This window comes from Catharus ustulatus, chromosome 3 (genome assembly GCF_009819885.2).
Source record: "Catharus ustulatus isolate bCatUst1 chromosome 3, bCatUst1.pri.v2, whole genome shotgun sequence".
NCBI classification, from domain to species: domain Eukaryota; kingdom Metazoa; phylum Chordata; class Aves; order Passeriformes; family Turdidae; genus Catharus; species Catharus ustulatus.
In genome coordinates this window covers 55,710,509-55,732,679 of record NC_046223.1, presented here as the reverse complement: position 1 = coordinate 55,732,679, position 22,171 = coordinate 55,710,509, and the positions used below count along the sequence as shown (strand labels likewise).

General features: G+C 38.6%; 1 protein-coding gene across 4 annotated transcripts in view; it reads left to right on the top strand.

Moving 5' to 3' along the window:
- The window catches only part of ARID1B (AT-rich interaction domain 1B), a 328,666-nt gene that overhangs the window by 184,577 nt on the left and 121,918 nt on the right, over positions 1–22,171 (top strand). The window lies entirely within an intron of this gene.

Sequence of the window (22,171 nt, the reverse complement as noted above, 5' to 3'; positions counted from 1 at the left end):
AAAATTAGCCAGCAAGGGGAAAAAAAGGCTTTAAAAGTATGTAAATATTCATGATGCCAGAATTTACATTGTGTCTGTATTGTACGTTTTTATGTTGATATGTGATAAAGGGATTTCAATAAATTATTAGAAAACAAACAGAGCTACTCTGGTATTATTTGATGTATATAATATATGGTACACTGCAGTATTTTCTGATTTTTATTTAATACCCAGCAAGCATACAGAATATTCATTGAATATTTAATAAACCTGGAGGGTCAGCTCTTGTGAACTCATCTCCATAATCCTTCAGACTAGGTGGGTAAAAAGAAATACTACTGATGATTATTGTCACCACTCACTCTTAGAGCTAAAAAAAAGCACTGTGGAGGAGGCTTCTAAGATTTTTTCGTGGGTAGATTTACAAGGTGTTTTTATGTCTTGTCATCCTGATGGACATCCTTTGAAACTCCTTTTTATTACAAAAACTTTTAAGAGTTCTCTGTTGCTAAGGTTCAGTTTTACAGACCAGAATCAGTGCTCTTGCCAACTCTAAACATCAATGTCCAGAGTCCTAAGCATCTTCTTTCCTAAAATTCATCTTCAGAACCATCAGGATCTTTTAAACTCTCTTATAATAACAGCTTTAAGTTATATAGTGAACTATCTGTGTCTAGGAATGTCATGTATTTTTATCAATCAAAAAGAAAGCTTAATGTATCATCCAAAATTTGTTAGTCCCAGAATTTATTTTTGCTGTCTGTTTAGAGGTGCTACAAAAGCACTTTCTTCCCTTCTCTTCCTTACGAGAAGGAAGATTGTCTGTCTCAATGACAAATAAATGCCAGTCTTTCTGTTAAATTAACAGATGAGTTGGTATGCCAACAGAGAATGTGTATACACAAATTTTTTAAAATGAAAAATAGTTAATTTTATAAACTAGAAAGTAAGTTGAATACTAGATAACACAGTTGAGAAGGATGTAAGGTTAAAGATTTGCACCATGCAATGCTTTCCTTGGTACCTGCTTTTAGCCTGAATTTTCCTTCAGGGCTATTCTAGACCATTAAGGGGAGTTATCTTTTTTGGGTTTGGATGTAGCAAATGTCTCAGCTTGAAGCATTTTAGGGCCCCTCTGTATGCAAGAGCAGAGGCATAATTTGCTTCAGGGGATGACTCTTTTTTTTGACTGCATCCATTCCACCTATCCTTAGATGCCACTTAGATTTAGGCTGTTGACAGGCTGTGTTGCCTGTAGATACAAGAATAATGTCTTTTAAAAAAGGATATTTGTAGACTACTGAAAGAATGTACGGTGTCATTTGTTATTCTGAAATTCTCCATGATTTCAGTCTCATGGTAAATATGCATACTGGCAGCAAATTAGGCTGTTTCCCAGGAAAAGGTTCTGAATGAGACATCAGAACATTGTTCAGCTTTGCTGTAGTTGTCATTGGCAAAGGAAAGATCTGGCTGATGTAGTGTGCCTCTTGAATGGTTGAGTCTTGGGTGATGATCATCATGATCATCATCCTTGTAAGTGTTTGTAGAAATCAGCTACAGGATGTTTTTGATGCAAGATATGCATATTGATTCAGACAAAATAATTCTTATTTTAGATAATAAAATGAAAACAAAAGAAATTGTGTCAAACTGTCCAAATACCCAGGGAAAAGGCACCTTGAAGTACCAAATCCTGTCTTTACGCCTTAAGCATGGAACAGGTGCAAATTATGAACCATTAAGAGTAGTCCTTAAAAATGTTTCCTCCTCCTCAACTTCTTAATAAGTAAACAGCCTTCCCCAAACAAATGTAGGACATAAGGCATTTATTAGAGGAAAAATTACATTTTAATATGAATTTATTTTCATTTTGTGCATATGTGAGACTAGTACTGTTCAAAAGGCCATAAAAATCTAAGCACATTTTCAATCAGTTTAAAAAAAATTTCGTTTGATCAGTATAAATATGTACAGACTTGATTGCATTGCTGTCCAAAGCTTTCTTTTGGTTGAATAGAAGGAAGTAAATCCATTCAGCTTTCTGCACAACTAGTTTTACAGAAGGAAGAAGCTGTTGGAGTGCTGTAACAGCTTTTTCAAAGATTGTACACGTGGTGTTCAGTTTAATTTACACATTTATTTATGTGTGTGTTTGAATGCATGTTGGTTTTTAAACAAAAAAAAAACAACCTTCCAGTTTTTGACTAGTTCTTTTGTTTCAATATTTAGATGGGTTGTGATATATGCATGGTTATGTATGGAGAGATGTAGGGGGAATGACCGCTTAGCAAATCATGAACAGCTGATAGGTGATCCAGGACAGGCTTAACAGTTATGCCTGGTTTGTTCTGCTGAGGATAAACTTATATATCTAATAAGTTCCTTCAAACTGTAGATGCTAAGAAAGTAACGTAGAGTAAGAGTGAATAGATGGAGTGATATCTGCCCGAGTTTGCAGTCAACACACAGGAATGTATTTCAAAGTTGGAAACTCTTTGAGTCCCATTGATTTTATTAAAGCCTAATGATGACGTGTAAAATACTAACAGTACCAATTTATTTTGTGTTTATTTTAGCTGAGTATGAAGTTATATTTTAGCAGATGGGATCAGTGTTCACAGATGGCAGAGAAAATAGGAGGAATACAAAGATGTGAAAAAGAAAGAAAAAAAAAGATGCCTAGGGCAGAAGCAAAAGGTAGAATGCTTAACCATTTTGAATGATGCTGATTCAAGGACCAAGGCAATGGACAAATAAAAATAGGTGTGTGGGAATTCTTAAAATACTCCTGAGAGATTCAGATGCTCAATTTCCATTAAAACCTTTTTATCCCTGAGGTAAAATTGAAAATCTTAGTCTGAAAGGTTGGTTATTATACAAAGATTTAACCCACATTTTATTGTTGTAGGAGCTGCATGTTGGCATCAGTTGGAATTACAGTGTCAAATGCAGTAGCACACGCTTCATACAGGCTGCAATTGGTGTCTGGCCCTATCCAGAGAACAGAATGCCTGGCTTTTTAAATGCCTGTGCTCCGTTTACTCTCCCTCCCTTTGCCTAAGGGTTTTACTGTCAGCATCCACCTGACCTAAATAACGCAGGGTAGGGAGGCTTCATTCGGCTGAGCCTGGTGAGATCACCTCGTGCACATGTCCCAGCCTGTCTGCGAACTGTGGAGTGCCATAAGCCGTGTTGGCAGTGCTGGCCACAGAGCCCGCCCTCCGCAGCTAATGCCGAGGTGCAGTGATCCCAGCTTAGTGCTGCCTTAATATAAATAAGTTTGTTAGTGGCAGTCCAGCAGCTACATGTCAGAAGGCTCACAAGTTTGTGCAACAGGAAAAGAGACACTTCTGTTCCCACAGTGGGGGAGCTCCACCAAGAACAGGACTCTCTTATTTGGTAGTGAGCTTTAATCCTTCCATTGTGTGTCGTTTTAAGCTGTGTTGTGATGTAATTGGCTTAATCATTACTGTTATGTTGCTTTGCACAAGTTAAGATTGTAATTTGACATATGGAAATAAATGGCAAGTGGATTAGTGATTTGCAGGTGTCATTTAAAAACGGGGCAGGGAAGAAAGCCTTTCATATTTTGCAAGTGGTGTGTTTGCTAATGTACAGAGGCAGGATTAACCACACAACTGCATCTCACACTTCACCTGGAGCAAGCTTCACCTGTTCTTCTCTGGAACTGTGTGCTTCTGGGGTTGAGGAAAAAGAATCTTATTCCCGATGGATGTGTTCATTGTAGGAGTGATTTTATGTTTCCTTTGCAGAAGACAAATACAGGAGTAAAGCTTTCTCTTTGATCGAGAAATCAGCATAATGGAGAGACAGCTCTATCAAAGAAATACAGCAAGGGTGGTATTTCTGATGTGGATGTGTCTGTATGGTGGAGCTTCCAGCATTGTTCCTGGAACTAGCTATATTTTTGTTTTATGACATAACATAAAGTGATGACCTTGTCTCCATAATTTAGTAACTCTGGAAGTTGTTTAGAGAGTCTATTCCTAAGTCTTTTAAAGTATGCGCTGCTGGACTGCATTTTTAAAATGTTCTTTCTCTGATACAGGATACGTGTTTTAAGAATCAAATGTGCGTGGGACTAAAATATTTTTCCTCCCAAACATACTACTTTTACTTGAGAGTATGAAGGTGTTTTTTGGGTTGTTTTGGTGGTGGGCATTTGGGCAGTGTGGGTGTTGGGCAGAGTGGGGAGGTTCATGCTTTTAGGGGAGGGATTTTTCTTTCCTTCACCTTTTAGATGCTGCCTTATTGCAACAATCAGCACATCATGGTGCATCTTCAGTAGTCTACTTATTTTCATATCCCACATAGCAGAAGTTCAGATCCCGAGGGTAAATTGAGCTACACAGTGTAGCTATGTGTCAGCTTCCTGGTTTGAAGCATAGGACATCAAAGGGAATACATTTGGTGGCTGACTGTGAGTTATGACTGTGCAAACCTAGAAAGAAACTGTTGTTCTTGCAGTATCTGTAACAGAACCCTTGAGCTATGAGGTAGAGATAGCATGAGATAAAATTGAGAGACATGTTCTCAAGAGACATTTTTATTTTTTTTTTCGTTTTGAATGTATTAGCTTGATTGCAATAAAATGGTACTTCTTGGAAAGAAAAAAAAAACTAATTGAAAGAGAAGAAAAAGTAGACATAAAAATTGTTCTCTTCTATTTCTCGCCTTGTTTAAGACAGCTTTCTTTTGTTGAAGACTGTAAGCAGCCTTTGCTCCTGCCATCTGGTGGTTGCTAATAACAGTTGCATCTTCAAAGCCAAATTAAATTGTTTTAAAGCCAATTAATCCTTTTCAGAAGAGAATGTTTTCAAGGGTCAGAATTATCTCTGTCTTGATGTGTTTACACTTGGATTGTCTGTGTGTGCTTAGTATATGGGAAAAGACAGAGAAATGAGTCCTCATTTACATCTGTCTTTGCACTGTTGACTTTGATAGGAACCTGGGAGTTGTAAATAAGTTTTTGGATTTGTTTTAGCTTAGAAAAAATAGGTATTCTTATTAACCTCCAGTAAATTCTGTTTTGTTACTCATAAGAGACTTAGAATTGCACATTTCCCCAGCTCTGTTTTTAATTTCTTTGTGGACTTCTTTCACCTAAGGTGTTCAGATGACTAAAAGGATTTTCCAACATCTTTTCTTTGACTCATTGCTGAAATTGTGTTTTGGGGTTGCTGAAGTCTCCTGAGTGCCCTCTGTGTTGAGGATTTTCCAAGAGCGGAGAATGGCATTTTAGCAGGGAACAAGGTGCTCTTTTTATATTCTTAGGGACCCCTTACAGATGTATCAAAGTGTTTTGAAGTACTTATGACTAAGTAGTTGAACAGATTTCTTTCTGAACTACCTGTGCATATCACTGCTATGCTATTTGTGATAGTCCAAGAAAACACAAAACCAAGAAATTGTGATCATGTTTTTTAAATTTAATCTCCATAATCAATAGTTCTTAATGTCTGGCAAGTTTAGTCTCAATAAATACCTCTGTGGCTTGTGGTTCTTTCCCCCAATTAGTTTTATGTGAATTAAGAGGTGCAACAAGAGATGCATGGTCATAAGTTCATTTCCATCCGTCATACAGTCCTAACTATGGTCCAGCTTTGTCCTGAGTGCTGCAGGCAGTAGAGGAGGGTATCTAACCACCTTGAGTATGCAGGGTGATTCCAAACAGCACCCACTGGTAGTGCCCCCCTCCTCACAACCTTGCCCTGCTTTCTGTATGGAGAAGATTTTAAAGCTCCCTGGGAGGATGGAAAAAAGTGCAGGCTTCCTAGAGGTTGTGATGCCTCCTTGTGCAGTGGAGATGGGTCTGCACAATTTCATAACAATCCTGCATAAACAAGAAAAGACAAAATTATATACGGAGTAGGAGAGAAAAAGCTGTGTTAGCTGGGAAGTCCCACTTGTCAGAAAGTCAAGATTGGCTGGATAAATGGTTTAATAAGACTTGGTTCTCTCTTCCTTGTGCCCTGTGCCCATACTCCTGTGGTCTGAGGAAAGACAAGGCAAGGTGAGGCTTTTGGGAGGACCTGACTCCTGTGGCAGTGTCCCAGTGTGTGTATAGCATGTCAGGCTTTCTTGGATATTTCCTTTTTTCTTCTCTTGCCAGTGATCCAAGCTAGCCATAAATACATGTTTAATGTTCCTTTTCAGCATGATGCATCTCATGGTGCTTGCAGAATAAATACTGGTGGCCTCAGGGTTAGGCTTAGGCAGTTTACATGGGTATGTGGTAACATTTATTTTACAAAGCTCCCAAGCACTCCGTGACAAGCTGGAGTGAGCACAGATGGTAAACGTGCCTTCCTCAGTACCCTTGAACATCGTTGGCCTGTGGTTGGCCCCGTGCCCTGCAACCAGCTGGGATTAGTGCTAAGAAAATGTAACCTGCTGTCTTTCTTCCTACATCATCTTTACTTTTGGACATACATAAATGTGATGAACAGCCTTCCTCTCCAGCACTGCACGGTTTAGGTTATCAAGGTGTGGATGTGGCCACATTTTAGATTTTGATCTGAATTTAAAGCTGCCATTGTCTTTCTGACAGTAGCAATGTGGAGTTTTCAGATGTGCATGCAATTCAAAGCAACTGTTAGGTATTTGCTCAAGTGATGTCTGTAAGTAAGAATCATGGGGTGGTTTGGTTTGGAAGGAACTTTAAAAATCATCTAGTTTCAACCCTCCTGTCATGGACAGTAGTACCTTTCAGTTTTATCAGGTTGCTCAGAGCTCCATGCAAGCTGGCCTTGAACACCTCCAGGAATGGGGCATCTACAGTCTTTCTGGGCAACCTGTTCCAGTACTTCACCACCCTCACAGTAAAGGCTTGGCAACTCATTTTGCATTTCTAATTGAGGAGTATCCCTCTTTGGGCAGTCCTGTGTGCATTTAGGTTGCCTCTATATTAAAATGATCTGCTGCACACTGAACTATCTAGCTTTTGTGGTGGCACCGGCAGCAGCAGCAGCAGCAGCAGCAATCCATATTTTCCCCTGCTGCTTTTATGAAGAGGCAGTCTGTAGTATGGTTTTTCCTTTCCAAACTTCATAGAAATGTCAGAAGAGGGCAAAATTTGGTACTGCTTTCATGGTGGGAATATGCATCTCCTTCAGGTTTTGAACCCGCCATTTAATGCCAGTCACTACATCGCAGCAACTTAAGTTACTACCAGAGAAAAATAATTTATTTTCTCAGTCTTCCTTCTGTTACTCATTAAATTTTAAGTGGTGGGTGCACTCAGGCAGCCTGAGTCTGGTGTGCCTGAGCTGTCTGGCTGGGTGTGCTGCTCAGCATCCTCCCTCGCTCAGCTGCCTCCCGTTGACATGTAAACGGGGGTGATTCCTGCCTGATCAGGCGGGTCCTTTACAGTTTCCGTGTGGCCCCTTTGATTTACACTGCTGGTTTGAACTTGGAGGGAGTATCAGGTTTACTATGTCATCTAACAACCAGAACACAAAGTTTGCTTGTAAATACCTGCACATTTTAAATAAATGTTGAGGCAGGTGGTCTCTTTGTTTAGGGGTGGGAAGAGAGCAGTTCAGAATATTTGCAAATAGTTTGCGGTTCCTCCTTGATGAGGTGAGCAAGTTAGACCAGATTTCTTTTTTTTCTGTAAATTCTACCTGATGGTACAACTGGTAGGACCAGAACTGTGCCCTCCAGCAACCAAAACCACCTTACTACAGAAAACTTGCTCCCATTCAGATTGGGACTTGAAAAACCAAAAACATCACAATTATTTATTTTTAAATAAAGCTGCTGTTAATGTGTTCGCCTTTTTTTTAATAGCATAAAATTTTTTAGCACTGTGAGATACAGATATAGAAAAAGATTCAGATTTGTGCTATGTGGCTGCTTCCCCTGATTTCAGAATTGGCTCATTTTAACTAATGCTAGGTTTGAGGAATAGGAATTGCAGAGAGGAGCATGAGAAAGTTGTTGGGTAGACAGATGTGATTTAGGTTTTCATTTCCCCAGTTTTTTTTCCTGAAACAAGGACAGGGGTGTATCATTGTTCAGAGCTGTACTTTGCTGGAAAAAATGCTGTTGACATATTGCAGATTTCAAAAGGAAAAAACAATGACAATAATGCAAAATCTGGGGCTTTTTTACTGAACATTTATTTCTTTTACAGAAGACATGATTTTTTAACTTTGAAGCTTCAGTTATTTTGGTTTGCTTCTTAAGAATTTCTTCTTGTGAGACAGGGTTTTCTAGTGAATTGTGATATTGATGGATAATTTTATTTAATTAGAATGACACTGGGAAATCTTGTTTTTCAAGGTCATTCCTTTGATTTTCTTGGTGAATGTAAATTATACAGAGTCTACATATATTTTTTGTATAGGAGGATCAAGATTATAGATCATTTTGGCATGATTTTCATGCTGTTGCAATGCTTTACATTGTTTTACACTATACACATATGAACTATTGTGACTGATTTCTAGTGTAATGATCATTCCGTGTGTTTTATGATTTCACTACTAAGTCCTCCATGAAATATACAACAGACAAATTTATAGTCTCTTTACTAAAACTTGCCTTGCCATTTTAATCTGAAGCAAAACAAGCATTATTTGTATAGTTCAATTTAACATGAGTGTCTGTTTTCATTCCATCATCCAGTTCCACCCCCCCTTACCAAGATCTGTTTGAATCTCCCCGAACCTCCTGTGAAACTTCCTCACGGTGTTATTCTTTGTGTCAGAACTGATGTGCCGCTTGCCTTGTACACGTAATCTATATCTAGAGTGTCTTACAACTTCAGTCCTTGTGCAAGGGCTGTGCTCCAGTGGAGGGATGTACACCTCAAAGTCATCTGTGGGAAGAGCAGTTAGAATACATGCTAGTTTAGAAATTAATAAATGTATTTTAAGAAGTGAGCTGACTGCTGTTTACGAAGGAAAACAATGAAGTGAATCCTGTGGAACTGGTTTTTGTTGCATTGAAGTAATTAAATACCATTATAGCGCATATGATTCTGCAAAAGCTTTACAGTAATGTAGGTATGGCTGTTTATATGCTTATTAACTTGTAGGTTTTTTTAGCTGTGGTGCATGCAGAATGCTGCCAAGGTCAAAGTTGTTAAACTTCCCTGAGTAGTACTGGGGGAAGGAATTACATTAGGTAAAGCATTGGGGCTTTTTATTTAACTAACCTCTTTTTTTTTACCAGCAATATTGTGGAAAAGGATCTTGAAGGAGAAATTGGGGGATGCAGGGTTTGGAAACAGCATGGAATTAAGGAGATAGGATTAGAACTGCAGTCTTTGGTGGAACAAATGTTGAAGGTGATCACAATGCTCTTAGGATCCTGTATGTTGTCTGCCTTAGTTATAGAGACGTTTGAAACGTGAGAAGTTCAAACTTGATACGGTGAGCAAGGGAAAGCTAATGGAGCACATTAAAAATGCAAGCTGACCTAGATATACTGTTGAATGGTGCTGTGTGATGTGCAGCTTTATATGGCAGGCTGCAGTGCCTTATTGACCAGAATAAAAGCTAAAAAAGCTGGTGATAATACTGCATTGTTTACAAGTTGAAAGAGAAGATAGAACAATTGGGCTGTCCTGTTCTGTTTTGTAGGTGACCTCAAGAAAAACAACAATTTTTCAACATAAAAACAGCTATTGATTTCTGTTAAATGTATACTTTTTTTTTTTTAATTACAGAAATAACTTTTGAGGAATGGTCAAGGTACATGCCTCGTTGCCACGAGTGTGTCTGCTTTCTGCTCTCCCATTAAAGCTGCATGTACACAGAACCCTGGAAGAGGGAAAAAAGTTGATACTATGCTCAGAGTTAGTTGATCAGGGCTAAATTCTTTCTCTCTGGAATATGATGATATTCAGAATGAGAAAGGGTGGTGGAATCCAGCCATTAATTTTATGGTACTTAACTTCCAGATTAACTTTGAAGAAGTGTTTTAAGAGGTGTGAAAGTATCAGAAAATGTTAATAATGATATTATTTTTCAGGTAATACTAAAATAACTTTTAGCTGCTGTTTGAAACTTGATGGTAAGTTATTCGTCTTAGTATTGAGACAATTTCATCTTGGAATTATTATCTTAACTTATGTATAAACACCAACAAAAGCTCACAGAGGAAATGTTGACATCCCTTTCCACCTATCACCCAGCCCATCCTCCTGCCTTGCATCTGCCTTAGCACTCCTGTGTAAATGCAGGCATATATGATTGTTAAATTATATATTTTTATAGGACTAGGTGGTTTGAAATTGATTTTTTTTTCCCTAAGGCTGTACGTTATAGTGCATTTTCAGTTGGTAGAATAATAATAAAAAAGGCTTGCATGTACCTGTGATACATTTGATTCCTCCCTGCAGTGACTCATTGTGGATCTCTTACAGCTAAGTGCTTGTTCCTTGTGATCAGAGGAAAATGCTACACACCTTCTGCTTCGTGCCTATTAAATTCAAGTTTCTATTGTAGGCAGCATTACACAGCTATCTTTGAGAATTAAAGGGAGAAAAATATGAAGAACAGTAAGTGAAGTGAAAATTCAAAAAACCACTTTGCTCGCCCTCAGCCCTAATTCTGATTGTTAATGCATTTCTGTTCTCATGGTTGCTTCTTCCAAATTTACAATTTTTTGTTTTATTCAGAGCCCCAGCCTTTGGTACCATGTTGAAATTAATGACCATAATGATACTTGCTCTTTTCTGTCTCCTAGAACCTAAATGATGGATACCAACCTTTTTAATCCTGTTACGTTAAAGATAACATACAGTTCCTTTATCCAGACCAGTATTTTGACTTGAAGAAGGGATTGTTTTCTCCAATTTTGTTATCATTTTTCCCCTTCACCTTTTACATTCCCTGAGGGACTAGTCCGGAGAACAAAGTGTCCGTGTTCCTGGGAACAGAAATAGATTGTTCCATTCATAATTTAGTGATCTATTTCTGTTTGGCAAAGTTAAGCACATGCTTAACTTCAGGTCTATGATTAAATCTTACTGACTCCAGTATGACTTAAATGCTTTGCAAAACTGCGACTTTTATTCCTCCTTCACCATCACATCATTCCTTCTGTCTCATTGCTCTCTTTTTTCGCTTTTTTCCCCCCTCCTCTGCCATGCTGCAAGTTGACTGTGCTTAGTGTCAGCAGTTTATGTTCTGCATGTTTAATGAAGGCCACAGCTCAGCTCAGCATAGCCCTTCCCCTTACGCTAACAGAATTTTGATAAATGAGATTTCCTTGTGTGGAGAGCCAAGAGGAGGCTTTGATGGGAAAAGGCAGGGCATGAAATCAGCAGGTGTCAGGGTGTGCAAATCATAGGCATCTTAAACCAAAAACAAAATAAAGTAGTTGTTATGACTAACTGTCTTCAAAATGTGTAGCTTCCTATGAAGCACAAAAAGGATTTAACAATACACCAGCAAAACAAAAGTAGATTTGGAAAGCAGTAATCTGAGCCAACGTGTTCCTATATTCCTTCTTGCTCTGTATTCCCTGTGCCTATCACCTCAATTGTCAAAGTATGCTGTATGTAGGCAATTGGATTACAATAATCATTGCTGAGTTTAGCACATGGAAATGTGTTTCAGTTGTTGGGGTTTATATCCTGTGTTGATCCAAACCATGAGAAAAATCTATTTTATGCCCGCTCAGGTTATTGACTGCAATAGAGGGAACTAGTGGTAGATAAAAAGAAAGTACCAGCAGATATTGAAAGAAATCTTTTCGACTGAAGTGCACGTCTATGATCCTTCCTCCTTTCCTGTTTATATGTTCATTTTTCTGATACTGCTCACTGCATTCTACCCTCCCACTTCTATCCCACCTTTCCAGACTTTCTCCTTCATGCAGATTTAGCTTGTTCAGTGATCGATTTCATATTCAGACTATACTGTTCTGTAATTTTTTTAAAAATAGTTTAGTATGCTAGCATGTGCCAGTGAGGTATTGGATTGTTGAAATAGCATCAAATTCTTCACTGAAGATTATAATCTGACATAAATGATTCAAGGGCAGAGATGGATCCTCCATGCCTAAAACTGGAGCTGTTTTATCACCTTAACTATCATTTCATAGAAGTTTCTGCAGCTGTGGTGGATTAGCAATGAATTGTTTTTATTGGAGACATGAAGAGAAAGGACAGTTGGTATGGTTATAGTAATTAATAAATAGCATAGTTAATTACTCTACTGGCTCTCCGCTATGTTCAGAGATTAATTTAAATCAATTTGTGCTTGCTTCTATTAAAATACTCGAAACTGTATTTTTATACATGCACACAGAAATATAAAATATATATACACAAAGCTCTGTATATAAATATACATGTAAAATTTTATTTCTTATGTATCTATGTTTAGTTATGTAGGCTTTTTTATTTATTTGTGGCAGGATTTTTGCATGGCATCAAAAGAGATAATTGCTGATCTTACAATTTTTTCATTAGTTGGTTCATGTCATACCTGGGCACTAAATCCCCCTGTAATGTCTGCAGAAAGTTTCTCAGGATTTTCTGCTCCCTTCCAGTTGCCCTCCTTCCCTCCTGTCAGCTGGGTGCTGAAGGGGCCTTCCACAACTGGGACTGTAGCACTCCTCCCTGCAGAAAGCCAGCACCATCCCCAGGTACTCCAGCTCCTTCTGGGCCATCATTTTGTGCCTTTCATTTTTGTGCCAAAATGGCAGTCCTGAGATTAAAGTCAAAATACATGAACAGAGAATCATGTGGATCACATTATCATCAGGCACATGTGTACACACACACAGTGGCACAGACTCAGTTGCTGGTAGTGATGTGCAGAACTGTTTGGTTTGTAAATTACTTAGTCCACCACTCTTCCATTGACTTTACTGGGGAGTCAGCATTATTTGAAGTAACTAGTGGGCTTTCAAGGTTCATTTTTCAGACGCCTTTTTCTCACAGCAAGTGGGAGTTGGGCTAAAAATAATCTTGGATAGGGCTGTGCAGAGAATCAAGCTGGTACCCTATGGCCCAGAAGAAGAGTGTGGGGCAGATCCCTCTCTGATTTCAGAGGGATTGAGCTAGGACTTGAGGATAGTCTAAAATGCATCTTTCCTAGGAAGGAATGTGTGCCCTCATTTTTCTGGGCTGTGTTCATAGTGTTTTGGGATTACTGGAGAGAAGCTGTGCATGGGTAATGTGCTATGATCGTATCGGCCATCAGATTTGAAATGCAAGAAAACAAATAAAACCAGTGTTAAAAGGTAAAAAGATAACTATGTCCTTTCCACGTTTGAGAGTTAAATCCAGTTTATTTTGCCTTAAATTGTAGGGAGTTGGATAAAGACTGGTTACATTTTTTTAATCCCTGATCACTAAACCTCCCAGTAAGTGAAGCCAAAGAAGTGGGTTTTTTTCCTCCCTGCCACTTAGTTCCTTCAGACCAAACTGAATGAAATCATCAGTCTAGTACAGAAATGTTTCAAAAGTTGTAATAAAGTCTTTCTGCAGTAATTTCTAAAATACTGGATTATCTTGTGAAATAATTAAAAGTAATTAAAAACAACAGCTTATATGGCAGCACCTAGTTCTTTTTATTTCCTGCTGCAGCTATTGCCACAGTTTCTTCTTGTTGATCTTTACTGTGAATATACATTTTGCCAAAGAGCGTTGCTGACTAAGATTCGGAGCTACTTTATGATATTTAACAGTGAGTTAAAGTAATCATACTCTCAACTATGACAGTGTAATTTAGAGATTGCATTCCATACATACCCCCCTTCATAATGTTCTGGCAAAGACCATCCTTCTGCTAAATCTGTTTAAATATACATTTCAAAACATTTCAAATATTTTCAAAAAACAACCCTACTGAGAATGCCTGTCCCTTCATGGTGTTGGCCACGATGTCGGTGCCTTACCTTTACATCCCCACGGTGGAAATTGTGCTGTGCTGAACTGCAGCAGTAACCTCACTCCTGGGGGAGCACCGCTCCAGCCAGTCACAGCCCGTGCTCTGCGGGCTGGGTGCCACAGCTCCCTGGGGGCCACTGCCACCCTGGGCAGGATGCTCCTGGTTCACCATAAGTATTTCAGGAGCCCTCAGTTGGAGGGCTTTCCAAAATACAGAGTTGCATGGAGCCTAAAGTCTACCCAGAACGAGATGCCGTGGTGTACAAAATCTGAAATGAACTTCCAGTGAGGCCCAGATGATTGCTCTGCTTCACCAGAGGAGAAGAGTTTGACTTCTCACTTTGCTACTGGCACGTCTTTAAGGTGTGGGGGGAAAAAAAAGGCCTGCCAGGGCTGGATAGATTTCCAGATCTTTCTCCTATTAGAATTGCCTCTTCTTATTTTAGTCTTGCATTTCCAATTTTGCTCTGCAAAGTTATTTGAGTTCAGCATGTTCTAATTTAAAAGTGAAAGATGGTTTTCGCTACACTCAAACACATGCGACCATTGCACTCTGGTCTCCTTGCATACTTCAGCAAGCCTGGAATGTCTCACTCCAGGGCTTGCTTCCCTCAAGGCTCATCTCTCTGTGTTTTGATAAAGAGATGAGAGGTGCAGAAAAGGGCTGGTGTTGAATAGAAGTTCATTGTCTTGATCTTTGATTTATCCCCTTATCTAGATGTAGAATATCTTACACTTAAATATTTTAGTAACTTAGGGGAGAGAACTGTGAAGTAATACGTTTTTCTAAATTTAATTTTCGAAATGCCAACAAACTCAGTACGTTCTGGGACATGTAACCTCAAAGCACAGAGAGTCTGAGTGAACCACTCAACGATGTAAATTGATCAAACACCAGTCGGTAGATTGAAGTGTACATATTTGCATATGTACACTTGTATATGACACTTGGTCTAGAAGAGAGTGGATTTGCTTTGCTGGAAAAATGTTCAGTAAAAGTGAATACGACCATTTTGACATCTAGGCTAATCAGTTTAAGAGCAGGTTGCCTTGTTTCTGTAATTGGTTTTGCCGCCTTGTCATTTTAGTATTAAAAAAAAAAAATTAGGCGAGAGGCCCCAGATAACAGGAAATAAGGCTCAAATGCAAAATTATCTGTTATTATTTTAAAGTTACTGCTCCCTACTGAGCAGTAGAGTTTGTGCTGGGAGGTCTAAGTGGAAAAGCTAGGTTCAGTTTCTGTCAGTTTTGAGATTTGTTTATGCATACACTCTGAAATTTTGTGTGCTCGTTGAGAACATCTTGCAAAAGGCTTATGTACATATGAAGTTCTGACTGTGTATCTGTAGAACTGTACGTGCTCAGCTGGAAGTAATAAAATCAAAGATTTTCTATACCTTGGGTCCATTTTGTGCATACTAGCAGCATGTATAGCCGTAATAGTAAACTCTTTGGTGAAAATAAAATAAGCCTGAGACTGTCACTGTAGATTGCTCTGCTTGTTGCTTATGTGTCACTGCTGAGCTATAAGAAAGAGCATAATAAATTTAGGAGGAGTGTTGCGGGTGCCAGTCTTCAGTTTCAAAAGGGCTGCACAAACGTCTGGTGCTCGGCTCCTCCGTCCCAGAGGTGGCATCTGCCTTAGCTGAGCAAAGGGGAAACGTTCCCTTTTTCAAGTCATTGTGTAACAATGGAAAGGCAGTTTTTTAAAGTGAATTTTGAAAGTTAGTTGCACATTGAATTATTAAAAATTGTAATATAGTATTTCTGGATTTCAAAATGCTTTATAATAATTCATATTTATGTTTCTGTGGTAAATTGATATGAAGGAATTATTTGTAAAGGGATTGCAAATGGTTTCTACTTTTACATATGTATGATCTTGCAAATCAGAAAAGAAGCAATATTTTAAAACAGAAGTTGTTTTAAAGTGCATATATGTTAGCATTTTTATTCTGTAGTTGGATCTTGTCATTCCAAACTTAAAAAGTCTTTTTAATACCTGGAACCAGTCTGTGAGGAAATTATAAAGTAGATGATGTGATGAGCAGATGTCTAATTCCAAAATACTTTTTGGGCATTATCCAGATTTTGGAATATTTTTCAGGGAGAAAGTCATACACAGTTTTAATAATTAATTTAGAGAAAGCACTTTTACAACCATTTTCTGAATGTAGTTACTTTATTAATTTGTCTCATTTCTTTAACATTATTTATAGAAGAAAACCATGACATTTTACTAACCTGTCTTTAGGATGATGCAAGTTATTTATAACGTGGATTTGAAACTCTTAGATAACCAAAGATTATATCATTTCCTTGATATCATACATATACTAAAAAATGTAATAAGCACATGTGCTTGCTTTCATTCATGCACATATAGCAAGGGAATGAGAACAGCTATGCATGGAACTGATTGCTTCCCATATATTGAGACTTAATTTTTGCGATAAGGGAGCTCTTATCCCATTTTTGAGACCATGTATGTTTTTCTTACAATCCTCTAAGCAGTAACTAAAATGCCAAGTATTATACTCTGTAATAAGAACTCAACTGTATTTTCTCTTGAATGGAAAATGCTGTTCCTTTGGAGACACTTGTATCCGCTTGGCAATAGGTGTGGTTATGCTGAAAGGTCTACGGAAAAAATGAGGCATCATTCCTGTTAGTAGTAGAATTCAGGTAGCATAGGATGTCTTTTACATTAGAAGGGGTTCCTAACTTTCCTGTCAGATTTAAGGATTTTGTGTCTGGAAGATAATGCATAGTTTCCTCAGTATGTTCCCACCCCCCAGGAAAGAAGAGGGAACTGGGAAAACAGCATTCTAGGGAAGGCAATTATCCTCTCAGCTTTGTCTTGGTACTCCTGTTTTCACTCTGGAAAAGTAGTGACTGAGTGTTGCTGTGACATTACATCTGTGCAATTTATCAAAGCTTATGGGATTTTTACTTGGGTTACAGAAGGCTCATTAGTCGTCAAGTCAATTGAACATAGGTCATAATTATTACAGTATTAGAGCGTTCTTGAAAAAGATAAATAAGCGTTAGGGCTGTGAGATCTATTGGAATAAAAGTATTTTAATAAAAATGTCAGTATTTTAACATCCTTCAAGATCCACAAAACAAACGTGAACCTGACTTTCAAATAAATTATAATACTGCAACTGATGATGAAAGTTCAGTGATAAAGGGATACTGCTGCCTAATTTTTGAAACATAAACCAGTGTAATTGTGAAGGAAGGGACTGTATTTCAGTCTGTTTCTCTAGGACTGTCTGTAACAAGAACATAAAGAGTTTGCATCCAGGAGAGAGTTCCTGCATAACTAATCTATACACTTTCAACAGTCTTTAGGTCTCAGTTTAAAGCATAGTGGCTTATGGTTCCCTACTAACCAGTAACTCCAGAGAATACATTTTCCCATCTGTTCTTGGATTTATCTTGCATGCTTTCTCTGCAGACCATTCTTGTGCATTCAGATACCATGATAGTGTGTACTGTGAGCAGATTAATGTTCAGAGAAGCAAAGACTAATTTACAGCTGAGGTAGGCGTTAAAACCCATGCTTCTCCTGCCCCCTGCTCCTCTGCTGTATCTCTGACCATCTTGTTGTATAGTTTATGTTTCTGTATCTTTACAGTTTTGCAGACAGGCATTGTCCAGGAAAATTGTCTCATGATGTGCAAGGCAGCTGGAGCATGTCACATTTGCACTTTATAAGCATCAACATAGAAATTCTCTTGCTGGTTAGAAATTTGCATGCAGCTTAGAGCCATTAAAATACTGCACCTATAGGAAATCTTGGTAGAACTTGGTCCATTTGTTGCTTACAGAATCTTGATAATGAATGAAAGGAAATAATGTTCCTGGATTTTAGTTGCATGTAATGTGGACTTAAAAGGAGTTTCTTAAGCTGTTTTTTTGTTCCAGGTGTTGGTGGAGGAGTTTTTATAGCATGTTCTCCGTCAATCTGAAATTCTGGAACCTTTTCTTAAAAGCTGCTGTTAGCAGAGCCTTTCATATTTCCTGTGAAATTACTTACCAGCACGTGATTTTGGATGTTGTTATTAGATGAATTATTGTTTTCTCGCAAGCACAAACTCCAATCTGGGTGTGCCATCAAGCAGGCAGTATCAAAAACTTAGGCCAAGGTTTTGATGTTATCGTGTGTAATGAGTATGCTTTTTATTTGCTTCCTTGTAACAGCTGAGAGCAGTTGTGGTACAACATAATGTTTTAGAACCTGAGTTGTGTGATTTTAAGAATCACCTCTGCATTCTTTAGATTAACTGTCTAGCAGGAGATCCTTTGACAGATGATACTGCAGAAGGTGTTAACTACTCCTAGCTACTTACCAGAAGTTACAAACCTCATAACACATGTAGGTATGCTTGCAGGAGTCCAGACAATCGTGCTTTAAACCATGGGACTCAGTTTGAGTTTCAGTATGTGGGTGCAAGTTTACATTCTCTTATCATTATTTTTCTGTAAAAGCAGGAAAGCAATGAGGTAGATGATAGAAGAGCCCTAACCTTCATCGTTCAACCCTAACAGTTCGTCAGGAACTGTAGTAGTTACAGGACAAGGGGGAGATGGCTTCGAACTGAAAAACATCAAATTTAGATTTGATGTTAGGAAGAAATTTTTTACTGTGATGGTGTTGAGGCACTGGAACAGGTTGCCCAGAGAAACTGTGAATGCCCCATCTCTGGGAATGTTCAAAACCAGGTTGCATGGGGCTTTGAGTAATCTGATCTAGTGGAAGGTGTCCCTGTCCATGGCATGGGGACTGGAACTAGGTGATCTCTAAGGTCCCTTCCAAACCAAACCATTCTGTGTTTCTAACCTGCCCCAGCAAGGTCTTTTGAAATAGGGCTGTAGAAACCTTTGCACCTGGAGGTGAAGCAAATTGTTGACAAGGCTGTTTGCACTTCAAAATATGTCACCAGTTCCTGGGAAGGCTTTGTGTAACAGGCTGCCAAATCCTTCAGCTTTTGGCTTTACCAGATGTATCCATTGAGAAATTAAGGAGACTTGTGTACCTCTGCAAAATTGGATTTGGTCTTAGCCTGCCTCTTCACAGAGAACTTAATTTCATAAAGCTGGATGCTGGTGTTTGGGAAAAAAGAAAGATAAAAAGGAAGAAGAAAAGCAGAGCAGATGCATTTCTTAGCACAGGGTGATGTGAAAGGGCAGTGTTTGTGAGTCTTGTTCAGGGACAATGCACTATGCCTTTAGATTGCAGAAATGAAGAAACCTCAATAGCTCTTGAACACTTCTTATGAGCAGTAAATGCAGTGCAGAAAGAAAAACAGTGTCGGTAGGGCTTTATAAAGGTTCCTGTAACAGCATTTAACTTAGTGGTTTTTTCGATGTAACCTGTTATGACCTAGCTGACTGGCCTTCATTCACTTTGCTGGGGTTTGTACAGGAGTGAAATCAGCAATTGCAGGAGGAAAATCAAAAATTTTTTTAAGTCTTTCTATCAGTTGAAAGCCATGATTTAAAGCCAATTTTTAATGGCTTTTTTTTTTTTCTTGTCGACTGGCTTTGCCCCAAGTCACATAGTTTTCAGTGAATCTGTTGAGAGTAATACAGTACCTAACATACAAAATGTAATAAGCTGGAATTTGGAAAGCGTCCTCCATCTATTGTATGAAGTAAGCAGCTTGGAAGGCGATGCAACAGAGTAACACCAGAATTTTAAAACAGTGAAAATTATATTTGTGTAACTACTCTATGCCATTTTTTCTTGTAAGCAAAAGTTCAAATGAGAAATGAGTTAAGATGAAAGGTGTTGGAAGGATACAGATGGTTAGTCTATTGTTCTGTAGCTCTTAGCAGAAGAAGCAGGCTTTGGTGGCACAGAAGAAAGCAACAACACAGAAAGCTGAATAGTTACATCTTTGTGAACACTCACGTCCATTCAGGGGACAGAAACACAGATTCTCCACCACTATTTCCACAGTGAAACAGTCTCAAGCCTTGCTTTGCTCTTCTTGCTTGTGCTGTGGCTGTAGCAGCTTGTGTGTGGAAAATCAGTAGTATAGATCTTTTGTAAGAAAAGTAAGGAAGGTATTTCTCTTTGTCCTATGCACAAGCTGTTATTCTTCCCTCCCCAGCTTTGTAACAGGGGTTTAATACCAAATTGTTCCCATAGCTGCACTGCACGGAACAGTGTTGGTACACTGAATTTTATAATGAGATGTTATACAAAATGAATTTAATAAATAAAGAATTCCCTCCCTATTTTGTTCAGCTCCATTTTGAAAAGCAAGGATGGGAAGATCACCACTGATTACATTTATCTGGTATTAAATATGCCAATGAAAAAGAAATTATGCTAGGGTAGAAATTTGAAAGTGGTTTATAGAAAATAGTTAGAGGAGCAAAAAGATTAGGAAGAAGATGAAACACTAAATGCTATTTTAAAATTATGATGTGTTTTAGCTAAAAGAATATGTAAACTCTCAAGTATTTAGTACCAGGAAGTAAAAGCACCCCTCTCCCTTTAGACTGAAATAGGTATGTAGCTTGCATAAAGTTTACTTCCAGGAAGTCTTAGAACTTTTTTTGTCATGATGTGCTATTTAACCCTATACTGGATAAAATTTGTAGTTATGACACTGCTAATCAAACAGCAGGAATGCACCATGCTAATGGTCTGGTTTTATGTCTAACTGCTCTTTTTCTTTAGTAGCATTTCCTTCTCTCTTTGGGGCTGAACTAGAAAATATGCTTAACCTGAGACTGCTACCAGTGATGACAACAGCACAAATTTAGTACATCTCACTTACAATTTCAAAAAAGATAATTTGGCTGTTAGATTTCAGAAGACTTTCCACATTTCTAATACGTTGGAAAATTTCAACTGTACTGATGCAATACTGTGGAAAATCTTCTTTTGAATTCAATTCATATCCTGATTTCCCAGGGCACTGTTCATGCCCTCAACTTCTGACGGTTGAGAGGATCTCAGACTGCAGAGCTGAGGCACTCCTGCCCTGTAGGGTAAGCAGATCCCGGGAGCACATAGGGGCCTGGGATGGTCCCACCACCGTCCACAGGTAGCTCCTCCATCAGAACATGGCTCTGAGTCCCAAAACAGGGAAGTCTCAGAGCAAGTAGCTCACCTGAGATTAGTCTTGCACCACCAGTTTGAGAGCTGTGGAGAGACTGCACAACCAGGAACCTGTTAGCCTTAAGTTGGCGTAATGGCCACAGAGAATTTCTGTTGATACTCTCATTTGCTCAGATTGAACACAGGAGACAGCAATGTGATGTTAATTTGCTTTTGTCTCTTTGTTTAGCTAGTGAAACACTTGTTTTATGTTCAAATAGATACGTAAGATTTTAATCTAGATGTATTAAACAGACAACAAATAAAAATTATGCTTTGTGGGCATCTCACTTGTGTTGCAAATCAGAAGGCTAATGTCTGCAGTAAGCAGCACCATCTAAAGCAGTACCTAACTGTGTTAGATCTCATAAATCCTTTATACTTAAAGGAAAAGAAATTCTGCTTGCTCTAACATGAAATGTAAAACTTTCTACCTCAAGCAACAAACCCATCTGTCAAAGCTAGTGTGTAAAGCAGAGCCCTGCTGGATGATCTGAAGGGCAGAAAACAGCTGTGCTGTATTCCAGGCTGGCATTTGTTAGCAAATAGTCTTTGGGTAATATTTATCAATGCGCTGGTCTTCCTTTAAGAAAACCCGAACGGGTTGCGTATCTATGTGCTGAGAAGTTTAGCCCCAAAGAGCAAGTTTGGAAAGGCAGAAGGAAATGGAGACCTGCCAAGGCTGTTGGCTGGAGTCATGGACAAGAGCAAGGCCTGTCTGAACTGCCACTCAGTTTTTATTCTGCGAGTTTGCAGGGTTGGTGATTAGAGTGGCTTTCGCCCAATTATGCTGTGATTATTCCGCTGCACTGTAATTGACTGGGGAGATATGCTAATACCTGTCATTTGGGATGATAAAAGATGAGCGGAGGACGCAATGCATTATTTAGCTGGCTGTGTGATAGATGAGGGATGCGCAGAGTACTTTAATTGCTGAGAAGAGAGGTTAAGCTGAACGAACGGATGAATTAGAAATGAGCTTTTTTATGGCTTGTGGAAAAGTGAAATAAAGGGAAATGTGCTTTAAAACTGTAGCAGCAGATAGAAGCAAACACGACAAGACGCGGTCTTTCAGGCAGCTTACTTTCTTAATTTAAATATATAAGACACAATACAGTTTAGCGTTCAGTAAATAATAGTAACAATAATGATAAGAAATGCTCAGTGAGTTCATATCCTTGCCAACA